The 12149-nt window shown below is 39.6% G+C and overlaps 1 protein-coding gene across 3 annotated transcripts in view; it reads right to left on the bottom strand.

The window, feature by feature from the left end:
* The window catches only part of TMEM45A (transmembrane protein 45A), a 75230-nt gene that overhangs the window by 21797 nt on the left and 41284 nt on the right, over positions 1-12149 (bottom strand). Inside the window, exon 1 of one of the 3 annotated variants that reach the window (XM_040484317.1) lies at positions 1898-2080. The exons of the other annotated variants lie outside the window; for them this stretch is intronic. The gene's annotated coding sequence lies outside the window, so the exon portion shown is untranslated. Of the gene's footprint in view, positions 1-1897; positions 2081-12149 lie in introns of those variants that run through there. 3 annotated transcript variants of the gene reach the window in all.

Genomic DNA, 12149 nt, shown 5'->3' with positions numbered 1-12149 from the left:
AAAGAAAGAAAGAAAGAAAGAAAGAAAGAAAGAAAATGCCAAAACAGGGTTACAGAAACCATGGTTGCTTTTCAATGTTTACAGCTACCTAATAAATATCTTCAACACACATGCAAAATATATTGCCACATGAAATTTTAAATTTGGGGACCTTCTTCAATGTGTGGCTCTGGGCAAATAATCTTCCTGATTTACCTTCATAACCATCATTATAATAGGTTCCTGTTGCCCCCAAAGCTGAGTAAACCAATATATCTCACTCAGCACAGTCACTGGGATGTGATAGGGCAGCAATGGTGAGTAGAAGGTTTTTGAAGAGGGATATGAGGTAGTCAGGGTTAGAAAAGAAATGAGGCATTGCTCCTTCCTCAGTGATAGAACTTCTGTATCTTTAGCCTTTTAATTCGAAACAATGTGATGGTTCAATGGTTCTCTGTTTAAAAAAATTCAAACAAGGGGTGCCTGGGTAGCTCATTCAGTTAAGTGTCTGATTCTAGATTTCGGTTCAGGTCATGATCTCACAGTTCATGAGATCAAGACCCACATCAAGCTCCATGTCACGATCTGCACTGACAATGCAGAGCCTGCTTAGGATTCTCTCTCTCTCTCTCTCTCTCTCTCCCTTCCCCTCTCTCTCTTTCTCTCTCTCTATCTCTCCCCCTCCCCCACTCACACTCTTTCTCTCGAAATAAATAAACATTAAAAAAAAAATCTCAAACAAAAAGAAGTCAAAGTAGGCTTGCTATATTTGCCTGGCTAAGGGACCCAACAGACCAAGTTGCTCCTGTCAATGACAATGGTACTCATTTTACTTCACTTCCATTGTGGAGAGAAAAAAAACTGCTCAAATCCTCAAATATAACTTCACTGTGATCTCCTAGAACACCATTATCCATAAATCTATCTTTTATTTCCTGCTCTACTATTACCTGAAGTTGCAATTTACTGCTTGTGAAAGACAAGTAGTCCAGAGTTTGATTCAATTTAAATCCAAAGATCAGACACGTCCCCCTTCAAAAGAAAACACAGGGCTTTTCTCACTGGCAAAGCAAATCATACTTACCAGACAACCAGCAGAAACCTCAGGGAAATCACCAGAATAGGAAACAAAAAGGTCTTTCCTCAATATCCCCCCTGCCTGATCTTGCCACTTATAATCCCATGGGGAAAGTGGTTCACCCAGGCCTAAAATGGTGGGCTGCAATATTCAATCACTGGTTCCCAGCTGCAATTCATCCTAAAAATCCATACTTCTCCTCCATCCAAAAAAAAAAAAAAAAAAACAAAGAACAAAAAGCAACCCTCTGTCCCTAATGACAACCAAACATCATTCTCTGGGTCAATAACAAGCAATGACACCTGACATGCTTTTTGGCCTCTTTTTTTCTCACTGTGCCCCAAACTTACACACTCACTTACCACCCTAAAGGGAAATATTTTTAATTTCTAGCACTTAGAGATAATATTGGACAAATCCCAAGATCTAACTCTGTTGTCAATGTTAATTCCTGTGTTACAGCCCCATAAACCAAACAGACCAAGCCTGCACACAGAACTCAAAATAGCTCACAGAATGAGATTCTACAGTTTTCTTAGAGGAATCTCAACCAAATACCAACTTCAATATAAAATGAATACCATGGGGAAAACTAAAATTTCATCCTGAGCCACCAGCAAAATAAAGTATTCCTAAATCTTAAATAGTGATTCATTTAAAGGTACATTTGTAAATCCCAATACACTAAGCCAATTTAAACTATTTCTTAACTTTGCTTTACCATTTGCTTTAACACTTAAAGCAAAGTGTATACAAGCATTTGTAGCTTTAAAACTCTCTATCATTTCATATGAAATTTCAACTATTTCACAAGAGTTTTCTTAGTTAAATTATCCTTACCTTTACACTTTCTTCAATGTAAAGTCCAGCTCAATTCTCTTCCCCCAAGAATTTATAGTGGTTCCAGCCTCAAGAAAGAAAAGTAGATACTGACTGGTCTAAACCTAATTACTCTTCCTTCTTAGACATTAAACCAAAGTGTTTATGTTTTCCAGCATGAAGGCAGCAGATAAACCTTCAAAATATGTCACAATGCCTTCATAAATGTAAATCTTGGGGCCACACCCCTTTGAAATCCTACTTCCTGTCCAAACATTGTGTCATAGAGTAGTTCCCAATAAGACTCACCTTGCCACACACCCACATGACCACTAGCCTCAGATGTGTGTCCCCTGCTGTGAGAACCAAAGCCAATGGAGCATGTGTGATCTTTGCTATCTCTTCCAGGTCATCGGGATGGACAGAAGACAAAGAGAATGGTATGGTAGCAGTAATATAACAGAGCATGTCCAATAAGTCCTATGAAGACAAACCATTTCTTAACATGCAGTGCCTCAAGCAAAAGATTGTCACATGAGCTAGGGTTGGAGTCATAATCAAAGAGTAAGAAAAGATGATGGAACAAAATTGCTATAGGTCATCAGTGCACTTGTCCTCAAGGAATACACAAACTGGTAGAGAGACAAGTGTATAAATTATTCTAAGCCAATGTGAGGCTTATATAAAGTGAAATGGAAACAAAGAAGAAGCAAGCAGCAGTTTGACTTTAAAGAGCCAGCAGCTGCTATCCTGCCTGTATACAAGTCTTATTTACTCTCTCAATGATAAACCCATGGTGAGCAAGGACCATATCCTCTATAATGCTTTGTACCTAATTAGCACTCAATAAATAGCCAATGAATGATGAGCTGCTGCTTGAAACCCCACCATCTTGAAAAACTGACCTGGGTGGCAACCAGTATCAAAAACAGCTAGTGTAGTTAATTAAATGCAGATTCTTTGGACCCACTTCAGATTTACTGAATCTACCATCAGGGGGCGGACCATGAGTGGACCATTTTTAATAAGCAAAGCACTCATCAGTTAACTTTTTGTATTCTTGAGTTTTGAGAACCAAAGGCTTAGAGTACATGAAGACAAGCAGAATAACACCAAGACACTATTTAAATGTGACTTCCCAAGGGTGCCTAGGTGGCTCTGTTGGTTAAGCATCCGACTTCAGCTCAGGTCATGATCTCGCAGTTCATGAGTTTGAGTCCCACATCAGGCTCTGTGCTAACAGCTCAGAGCCTGGAGCCTGCTTCAGATTCTCTGTCTCCTCTCTCTCTGCCCCTCCCTCACTCATGCTCTGTCTTTCTCTCTCTCTATCTCAAAAATAAATATTAAAAAAATTTTAAATGTGACTTCCCTATAACCATACCCCAGGGGCCATTTGTTTCCCATCAGTGTCATAAGCCCTAATGTGTTTGCTCACATCAGGCTTCATATTGAACAGAGGTGGGTGGCTCAACAGCTGCTCCCAAGGCCAGAATGATAATCTGGCTCCAGGAGAAGACAATAACCATTCTAGGGTGCTGTCATTCTATTTTGTTTTATGTCATCATATATTATTAAGATATTTTATTTTATTTTGATCTCTTTTATACCCTAGCCTTTTACACCCATACCCCTGTCAATCTTGAAATATCAAACCCACCCATGTCAAATGGGCTATTCTTAACCAAAAATCCAGAATGTCCAACAGAACTCTACATTTTAAAAAATGACCTAGAGTGAGCTAATCCAAATACATATGCATTAAAAAATAAAACCAACAAACAGAAAGTAAGAACAAATGTCATGTTGCATTACCTGCCTGTAATGAACTCTTCCAAGTAAATAGAAGCTTGGACTATTTTTGTTAGTAGTGGTGCACCTGAGATGGGAAGGAAGCTAGCATTCATAGAACATCCACTATGTGCTAATATCTTCTCACACATCTGTTTATTCTATCCTTGAGACAACTCAAGAAAGTATTATTATTTCCACCATAGGTGTGAGAAAACTGAGATTCCAAGAGATTTACTGACCTACTATAAGTCATAAAGGAGTAAAGGCCAGAGCCAGGATTCCAAGGTCCTTATATATCTCATTCCAAATCTCATACTGTTCCCCTACATAAAGGCAAAGACTAGAAATGATTTCAAAATGACCCTATCAGTACTCATTGAGTACCTGTGACTAGGTTAAACACCATAAGGAAAGGGCTTCTCCTTCTGGGACTTTCTACCATTGAGTTGTCAGCACATGTAAAGGAAGTGAAACTTTGCACATAGCCTGAACATTCAGCACTATTGGAGTCAGAGTCAGAGTGCACAGGGATGCCAACCAAAAGGAAAGCTGGTCTGAGTAGTCTGCAATGCCTTCATCTGACAAAGGTCTAGATGCTAGAGATAAGTATCAGTGATGTGGTAAGAACCTGAAGAAATCATTCTATTCACAATTCAAGTCAATGAACAATGATTGAGTACTTCACATACATCTAACAATCTTTTTCAGGTTATAGGAGACTCTATGGTGAGCAAGTATATCTATTTTTCATGGCTGCTACAACTCAGCTGGCAAATGTTCTCCAATTTTAAAAACCCAGGTGATTAGACTGGGCCTGCCAGAATAATCTCCTCATCTCTAGGTCACTAACTTTATCCCCTCTGCAAAATCCTTTTTGCCATGTAATATATTCACATGTTCCATGAATCAGAATGTGGTGGGGACATTATTCTGTCTACATCAGCAACATATACGTGTTTACAGTTTGGCAGAACAAAGAAGAAAAAACACACATGACTGTGATACCAAGGAGGTGAGCCAAGATTTAGGGTAAAGGAATAAAACACTAGGGGTATGATGAGCCCTTTCATTTGATTTACAGGAATGAGACAGGCCTATGCCAAGATCCTGTAAGACTATAAGAACCATTTGAGCTGAACTTTGAAGAATGAGTAGGATTTTGAAAGTGGGGCTGAAAGGAAAGAGCACTCTAGACATAAGAAATGGCAGAAACTTACAGGGGATAGTGAAGTCACTCTTACCGTGGGAGTAGAAGACAATAGAACATACAACTGGAACCCCTACACATATGGGAAGCTAGTAAGTGGCAAAAATGACAACACAAATTACCAACAATAACAAATTAATAGTGTTTTGACAATTGAGTCTTCTAGTTATCAATAAAAATCAAACTAGATCCCTACCTTGCACCAGATTCAAAAATAAATTCCAGGTGGTTTAAAAACCTAATTGTGAAAATAAAATGTTAAAATTTTTGGTAGAAAACATTTGAAAATATCCTTATGGCCTTGGAATAAGAAAGGATTTTTTTTTAACCAAATACATAAAGTAAAGTAATGAAGGAGAGGGCTGATACATTTGACCTCTTCAAAAAACATATATGAATGCCAAAGAAGCACAGGAAACGATGCCCAACATCATTAATCATTTGGGAAATGCTAATTAAAATAACAAATACCAATCCTCATTCACCAGAATGGCTACATTTAAGAAGACTGACAATAACAATGACACTGGCAAGGAAGGATGTGGACCAGCTGGATCTCTCATACACTGCCAGTGGGAACGCAAAATTGTATAGCCTCATTCAAAAGCAGTTTGTCACTTTTTATAAAGTTAAACGTGCACGTATCATTTGACCCAGCAATTCCACTCCTAGGTATTTATCCCAGAGAAATTAAAATTATGTCCACACAAAGATTTGTACATGAATGCTCACAGTAGCTTTATTCATAATAACCAAAACCCAGAAACAGCCTAAATGCCCAACTAGTGAAAGCACAAACAAACTGATACATCTCTGAATAAATTTCTCCATCTATAAAATCAAAGTGATAAAAGTATTTCAGAGGTTTCTTGTGGAGATTAAATAAGTTAAAATGCAAAGTACTTACTTGAAGGGTAATTGGTAAACAGAAAGCAATCAATAAATGTTAGCTATTATTTTGACATCTACAAGTTTTAAGATTTTTTTTTTGTTACATAAAATAGATTTAAATATTTTTTGCTGGCAACTTTGTAGATCCACCATCCCATCCCTGAATACTCTATTTTCGTAACTGTTTTATGTGATATGGAAATGAAGTCCTATCATGTATAAAAGTCTCTTTCAGTTTCCCTACTCCTTCTCTTCAATATGGGCCTTATCCTCATAATCTAAGATAGTTACCAAAGCTCCAGCCATCACAATCATGTTCTAGGCTGCAGGAGAGAAGAAAGGGCAGAAGGAGTCTCTGTTTCTCCTTTCAATTAGTTTCACTGAAGTATAACTTACATGCAGCAAAATTCACCCCTAAATTTTACAGATGAAGAAATTGAGGCAAAGTTAGAAATGAACTAAAATGTCCAAGGTCATGGAAGGGATACATATGGAGCTGGCATTGATACTTAGCCCTGGTCTATAATGCCTCTATCACAATGGTACCATAAATAAAGTTAAAAGACACATAAAAGAGATAGAAGATATTTGTAATAAATATAACTGATGAAAGTTGAGTAGCCACAACTCATTTGAGTAAATACCTGGGAGCACAATCCTGGATCATACGGTAAGACTATTTTTAGCTTTGTAAGAAACTGGCAAGTTGTCTTCTAAAGTGGCTACACCATTTTGTATTTCTACAAGCAACAAACGAGAGAATTCTTATTTTTCCATATTGTCTCTAGCATTTGTTATTGTCAGTGTTCTAGGTTTTGGCCATTCTAATTGGTACGTAGTGCTATCTCATTGTTGTTTTAATTTGCAGTTCCCTAATGATATATGATGTTGAGGAGCTTTTCATATGATAATTTTCCATCTGGATATTTCCTTTTCTGAGGTGTCTGTTCAGATCTTCCATTCACTTTTTAATTGTTTTCTCATTATTGACCTTTAGGGGTTCTTTGTATATTTCATATATTAGTTCTTCATCAGATGTATGGTTTGCAAATATTCTCTCAGTCTATGACTTGTCTTTTCCTTTTCTTAAAAGTGCCTTTCACAGAAACGGAATTTTTAATTTTCATGTGATCTAACATACATATTTTCTTCCATAAATTGTGTACTTGATGTTGCATTTAAAAACCCATCATGGGGCGCCTGGGTGGCGCAGTCGGTTAAGCGTCCGACTTCAGCCAGGTCACGATCTCGCGGTCCGTGAGTTCGAGCCCCGCGTCAGGCTCTGGGCTGATGGCTCGGAGCCTGGAGCCTGTTTCCGATTCTGTGTCTCCCTCTCTCTCTGCCCCTCCCCCGTTCATGCTCTGTCTCTCTCTGTCCCAAAAATAAAAAATAAAAACGTTGAAAAAAAAAATTAAAAAAAATAAAATAAAATAAAAAATAAAAACCCATCATGCTCAGTTGGTTAAGTGTCCAACTTTTGATCTTGACTCAGGTCATGATCTCACAGTTTATGAGATCAAGGCCAGTGTTGGGCCTTGAGCTGACAGTGCAGAGCCTGCTTGGTATTCTCTCTCCCTCTCTTTATGCCCCTCCCCACCCCCTGCTCACGCACTCTCTCAAAAAAACCCAAAATACAAGAAACCAAAACTCATCATCCTACTCAAAGTTTCACCACCATTTCTGGTGAAATAGAAATAGTACTCCCTACTAAACCTGCATCATAGCAAACTTGAATCTCTTGGAATCCCAAGGAGGATGACGAACATGCATCCATCTTGATGAACTACTTCAACAAAGACATGACTTCCAACCCCAGTATTCTGCTATCCACTCCCTACCCACAAAAGAAAGCTCTGTCACTGTGGTTCAGAGCAGAGGCACAGGCACCTGGTGGCTTAGACTCACTATTAAGCATATGTAACCAAACTGCAATGACCACACCTGAATCAACAATGTTGACATGTTCCTTTGCATCAAACCTTCTACCAGAAGAATTGCTATTGTTAAGAGCTCTATTGACAAGGTCATCTGGATGAATCCTTGGCCTATCTGCAGAGAACACCCTGTGGCCACATTCTCATGGCTTTGGCTGCCTCACCTCTTCTTTACCCACCTTCCTACATCCTGCTCTTCCCTTTCTTTTCTCCCGTCTGCCTACCACAACCAATTTTCAGGAGGCCAGCAGTGATGTGTCCGGATTCCAAGCAAATAGCCGTCAACAGCATGGAAACCATCTTGGGAAGGAGAGGCACTTCTGGATCAGATTCCAAATTTTGGCTTTGTTTGTATTTGTGTGTGTGGAGGAGTGGCAGACAGAAGGTAATCAATAGGAGCACAGAAAGCCACGAATATGTAAAAAGGAAACGATTTGCCAACTAGCGTTAACAGATCTCTGAGTTCCTGGAGTTCACAGGCTTACACAGTACACACTCATGCCATTCTCCATGTCTCTGCCACAAGTTGCCCACTGGTAGATGTCCTTTTCCTACCAGGCTATTCTATGAAATTCATTCTAACCAGATTTTCCTCTAAAAACTTATTCTGGTTATTCATTTCTTCCTTTCTCCCTGCTGCCTACACACACATGAATATGATTCCATCTGGATCTTTTTCCCCTGGGGCAGGTTCAGGTGCAGGGCAAGGGCTTGGGCCTCTGGCTTTTTCCCACTGTATCCAGTACACATCCAGCCTTAGGAACCACCCCAAATAACTAACGATTGAACCTTTACCCTGTGCCAGAAGGGGCAGTGTGAAATATCAGAGAAAAGAAGCTGTTTTTAATCTGAGGAAGTCTGTGGCGCCCTGGGAAAGGCTTTTGGCAAATTGCTGGCCTTGTAGAAAAGAAATTCATTCTTCTTTGGAATGAGTGCCTCTAAGGTTGCTCAGAGATATGTATGGAAATAATAACTAGTGCTCTCGGCTGCCTGCTTGTCCATTCATTCCCTCATTTCTCCATCTATCGATCCATGCTTTCAACTAATATTTATGAAACAACCACAGTGTTCCAGGTCCATCTCTATCCATTGAGGGCCTCATGTTAGTCAGATTCCCAGGTGATTCACATGCATATTAAAGTTTGATAAACACTGGTCTAAGGCAGTATTTCTCAACAGTGGCACTATTAACATTCTAGGCCAGATAATTCTTTGTTATGTGGGGCCATCTTGTGCTGTGTAGGATATTTATTTAGCAACATGTCTGGCCTCTGCCTACTAGATTCTGGCAGAATTTTTCCCCTCGTTGTGACATCAAAAATATCTACAGACATTGATAAAAGTCCCCTGAGGGGCAAAATCATATTCCCTTCCCCAATTAAGTAGTACTGGTTTAGAAGACCCTAGGTCAAATCCCCTTAACATGAAAATGATTTTTTTTAATTTTCTATTGCAAAAAAAAAAGAGAAATGTAACAAGTTTAACTGTTACATATTGTCTCAAAAGAAGTCCAACCAAGATTATGGGTGCCTTTTTCAGAAAGATAAAGTATACATTATTGCAACTAATAAAACAAAACAACCATCATTTGGAAAAATACAGTTTGCAAGATTCTCATGACCTTTTAGGCAAAAATCTTCCAAGTTTTCTATATTACTACTAAGGAAAAAGAAGGGCCTGACATTAAATATGACATACACGAGGTCAAGGACTTAGCATTGGATATCATCACTGCCAACTATATATTTGGACCAGGTGCAATCAAATTATGATCCATATAGAACACCTTCCATGTTGAAAAAGATGGATAATGTGGGCATAATGCCACCCTCAAATAATGGAAGTGGTGGTGAGGGAGGACAAGTCATGTTCAAAACCAGCTATTGGAAAAATAAGTGAATAAAACAAGCAGAGGCTGAAACCAGTATGGTGACACCTAAACATTGTACAATTTTGTTGATGCAGGGGAGGAAATGTCGGCAGAATAACTCTTCTGTTTCTTTGCCTCTTCGTGTCAGGAAATGTATGTCTCGTTGTTTATTTTAATTACTATTTTTTTAAAAATAGCCCCCCCCCAAAAAAAGATAGGCGCAACATAGGAAATAATGACTCCTGATTTTGGCAAGTGCCTCTGACAAGTAAAGAAAGAAACAGGGTCATTTCAGCTCTTGAGAAAATAACGCAAAGCAATAAGAGCGCTCAGGCTCAGTTTGGGGCGGTGGGGACAGTGGTTCCACTTCTGAAGTTCTGAGCTAGGCTGGGCTGAGCTAAGCTCAAAGATCAAGGATACAGTAGGGAACACATGTAAAGTTTATGACACCATTGGCCCAGTCCTCCCCTCAAATATATCCATTTTTACTGGTTCCATTTTGCAGAAGAGGCATTTAGACATTTGGCAGCTTGCCTGGATGTTTGTAGCCAATAAGTGGTACAAGGCAGAAAAGCAACCCAAATCTCTGGGGTGCAGATTGGCGGTTTTCTTTCTGCAACACCATAATAACCTTGTTTTAGTTTCCTGTTGTTGCTTTAACAAATTACTGCAACATCTTACGATTCTGGAGGTCAAAAGTCTGAAATGAGTCTCACTCAGACCTCATTCTCTCTCACTGACGCTGACCCCATTCTCCTGTTTCCACTTGTCCTGATTCTGATTCTCCTGCCTTACTGTTATAAGGACCCTTGTGATTACATTGGGCTTAACCTGAATAATCCATAGTCATCTCCTCATCCCCAAATCCTTAATTTAATCAGATCTTCCAAACACCTTTTACCATGTGAAGGAAACCAGAATGTGTCACCCCAAAATATGTCTCTTTGACATAAAAATTATTTCGAGCTGAAGGCAATTAAGAATGCAGGGAAAACTCTCTATATCCTCCCTTTTACTGACTAAACACAGGTTATAAATTCCCCTTTCACTGGAGACAGATGCTTATCAGCCCAGAGATGGCACCAGAGAAATCCGCAAACAAAACTTATTCCATTAGTTCCCTCCCGTATATTTATCTTCCCATGGTTTTCTGTCCTTAGAAGCTTAAAACTGATTTACTTTGTCCTGTCCTTTCTCTACAAATTTCTTGTTCTTTGTTAAAGATGTACATAAGCCAGAATTCTAAGATGCTGCTTTGAGTTACTTTTCGTTAAGGTTTCTCCTGAGTGATGTGCACTGCACAGGTTAAAAAACTGTTTTCTTCTTGTTATCTGTCTTTTTGTTAAAGAGTCTCAGCTAAAAAACCAACACGGGTAGAAGTCAACTTTTGCCACCCCTGTACATGTAAGGTAACATCTTCTGGGTTTCTAGAGATTAGGGCATGAACATCTTTGAGGCCAAAACTGACCACACCCCCTTAGGAATGCCAGTCACAAGAAGGGCTTCTGACAATCACAAAAACAACATTTTTAAAAATCACTGACAGAGGGGAAGAAGAGAACAGTAATAGAAGGAGGCTTCGACAGACTCGCAGGATCCATGTCACTGAGGGAGGTTCAAAAGCATAGTGATGTCTACTTCTGATCCTGGCTGTACATAGAATCCCTTGAAGACCTAACAAAAAAAGCAACCAATGCCTGGATCTCAACTCCTAGAATTGCTTCAATTAGTGTGGGTAAACCTGGGCATCAGCATTTTAAAATTCCCCCCCCCCCCCCAGGGGATAACTCAGATTCTGGAATCAGACTACTTGAATCCAAAGGCCAGATTCACCTCTGTATGCTTGATCTGAAGCATATTATTTAACTTTGCCTCAGTTTCTTCTATAAAATGGGAATTATTCCATTAACAGTACTTTATAAAGCTGAGGATAAACTGACCTAATGCTAGTAAAGTTCCTGCCGCATAGTAGGTACTGCATAAATGTCTCAAAGCTCTCCAGACGGCTATCCTTCCTCCTCAGGCTGGTGCCCACTGTGATTTCTGTGCATGTCCAGGATGTGAAGAGCGGGGTCAGGAGGCACCACAAGCCTAATCTCCCCTGCCCTGCCTGCTTGTGATGGGCTCTGGAAGTGCTTCCCCCAATGTGCCAAGGGAGGGGCAGCAGTAGGAGTGGAGTTGCAGGAATGCATAAAAATTAGACAAGTGAATAAGAAGAAACAACCAGAAAGGCTGGAGTGGAGGTGGAAGAGGTGTGACTGGTCCATGCAAGTTAGGAGGAATGCTCAGGGTCCGGTGATGGTGATCAGGGTTTCAATGTCTGCTAGAGCAGTGGTTCTCCACACAGCTACCACAGCAAAACCATCTGGGAACGAGAAAAACACTTAGAGCCTCTGGTTCCCACGCAGAACAATTAAATCAGAATGTCTGAGGGTGAGGCCTGGGAATTCTTTCTTTCTTTCTTTCTTTCTTTCTTTCTTTCTTTCTTTCTTCTTTCTTTCTTTCTTCTTTCTTTCTTTCTTCTTTCCTTTTTCATTTTGTAAGCTTTCCAGATGATTCTAGTTAGCCAGAGTTGAAAGC

The sequence above is a fragment of the Herpailurus yagouaroundi genome, unplaced genomic scaffold (genome assembly GCF_014898765.1).
Source record: "Herpailurus yagouaroundi ecotype Mexico unplaced genomic scaffold, PumYag 162, whole genome shotgun sequence".
Classification (NCBI taxonomy): Eukaryota; Metazoa; Chordata; class Mammalia; order Carnivora; family Felidae; genus Herpailurus; species Herpailurus yagouaroundi.
Note: the sequence above shows the minus strand (reverse complement) of the source record. Positions and strands in the feature narration are given on the sequence as shown.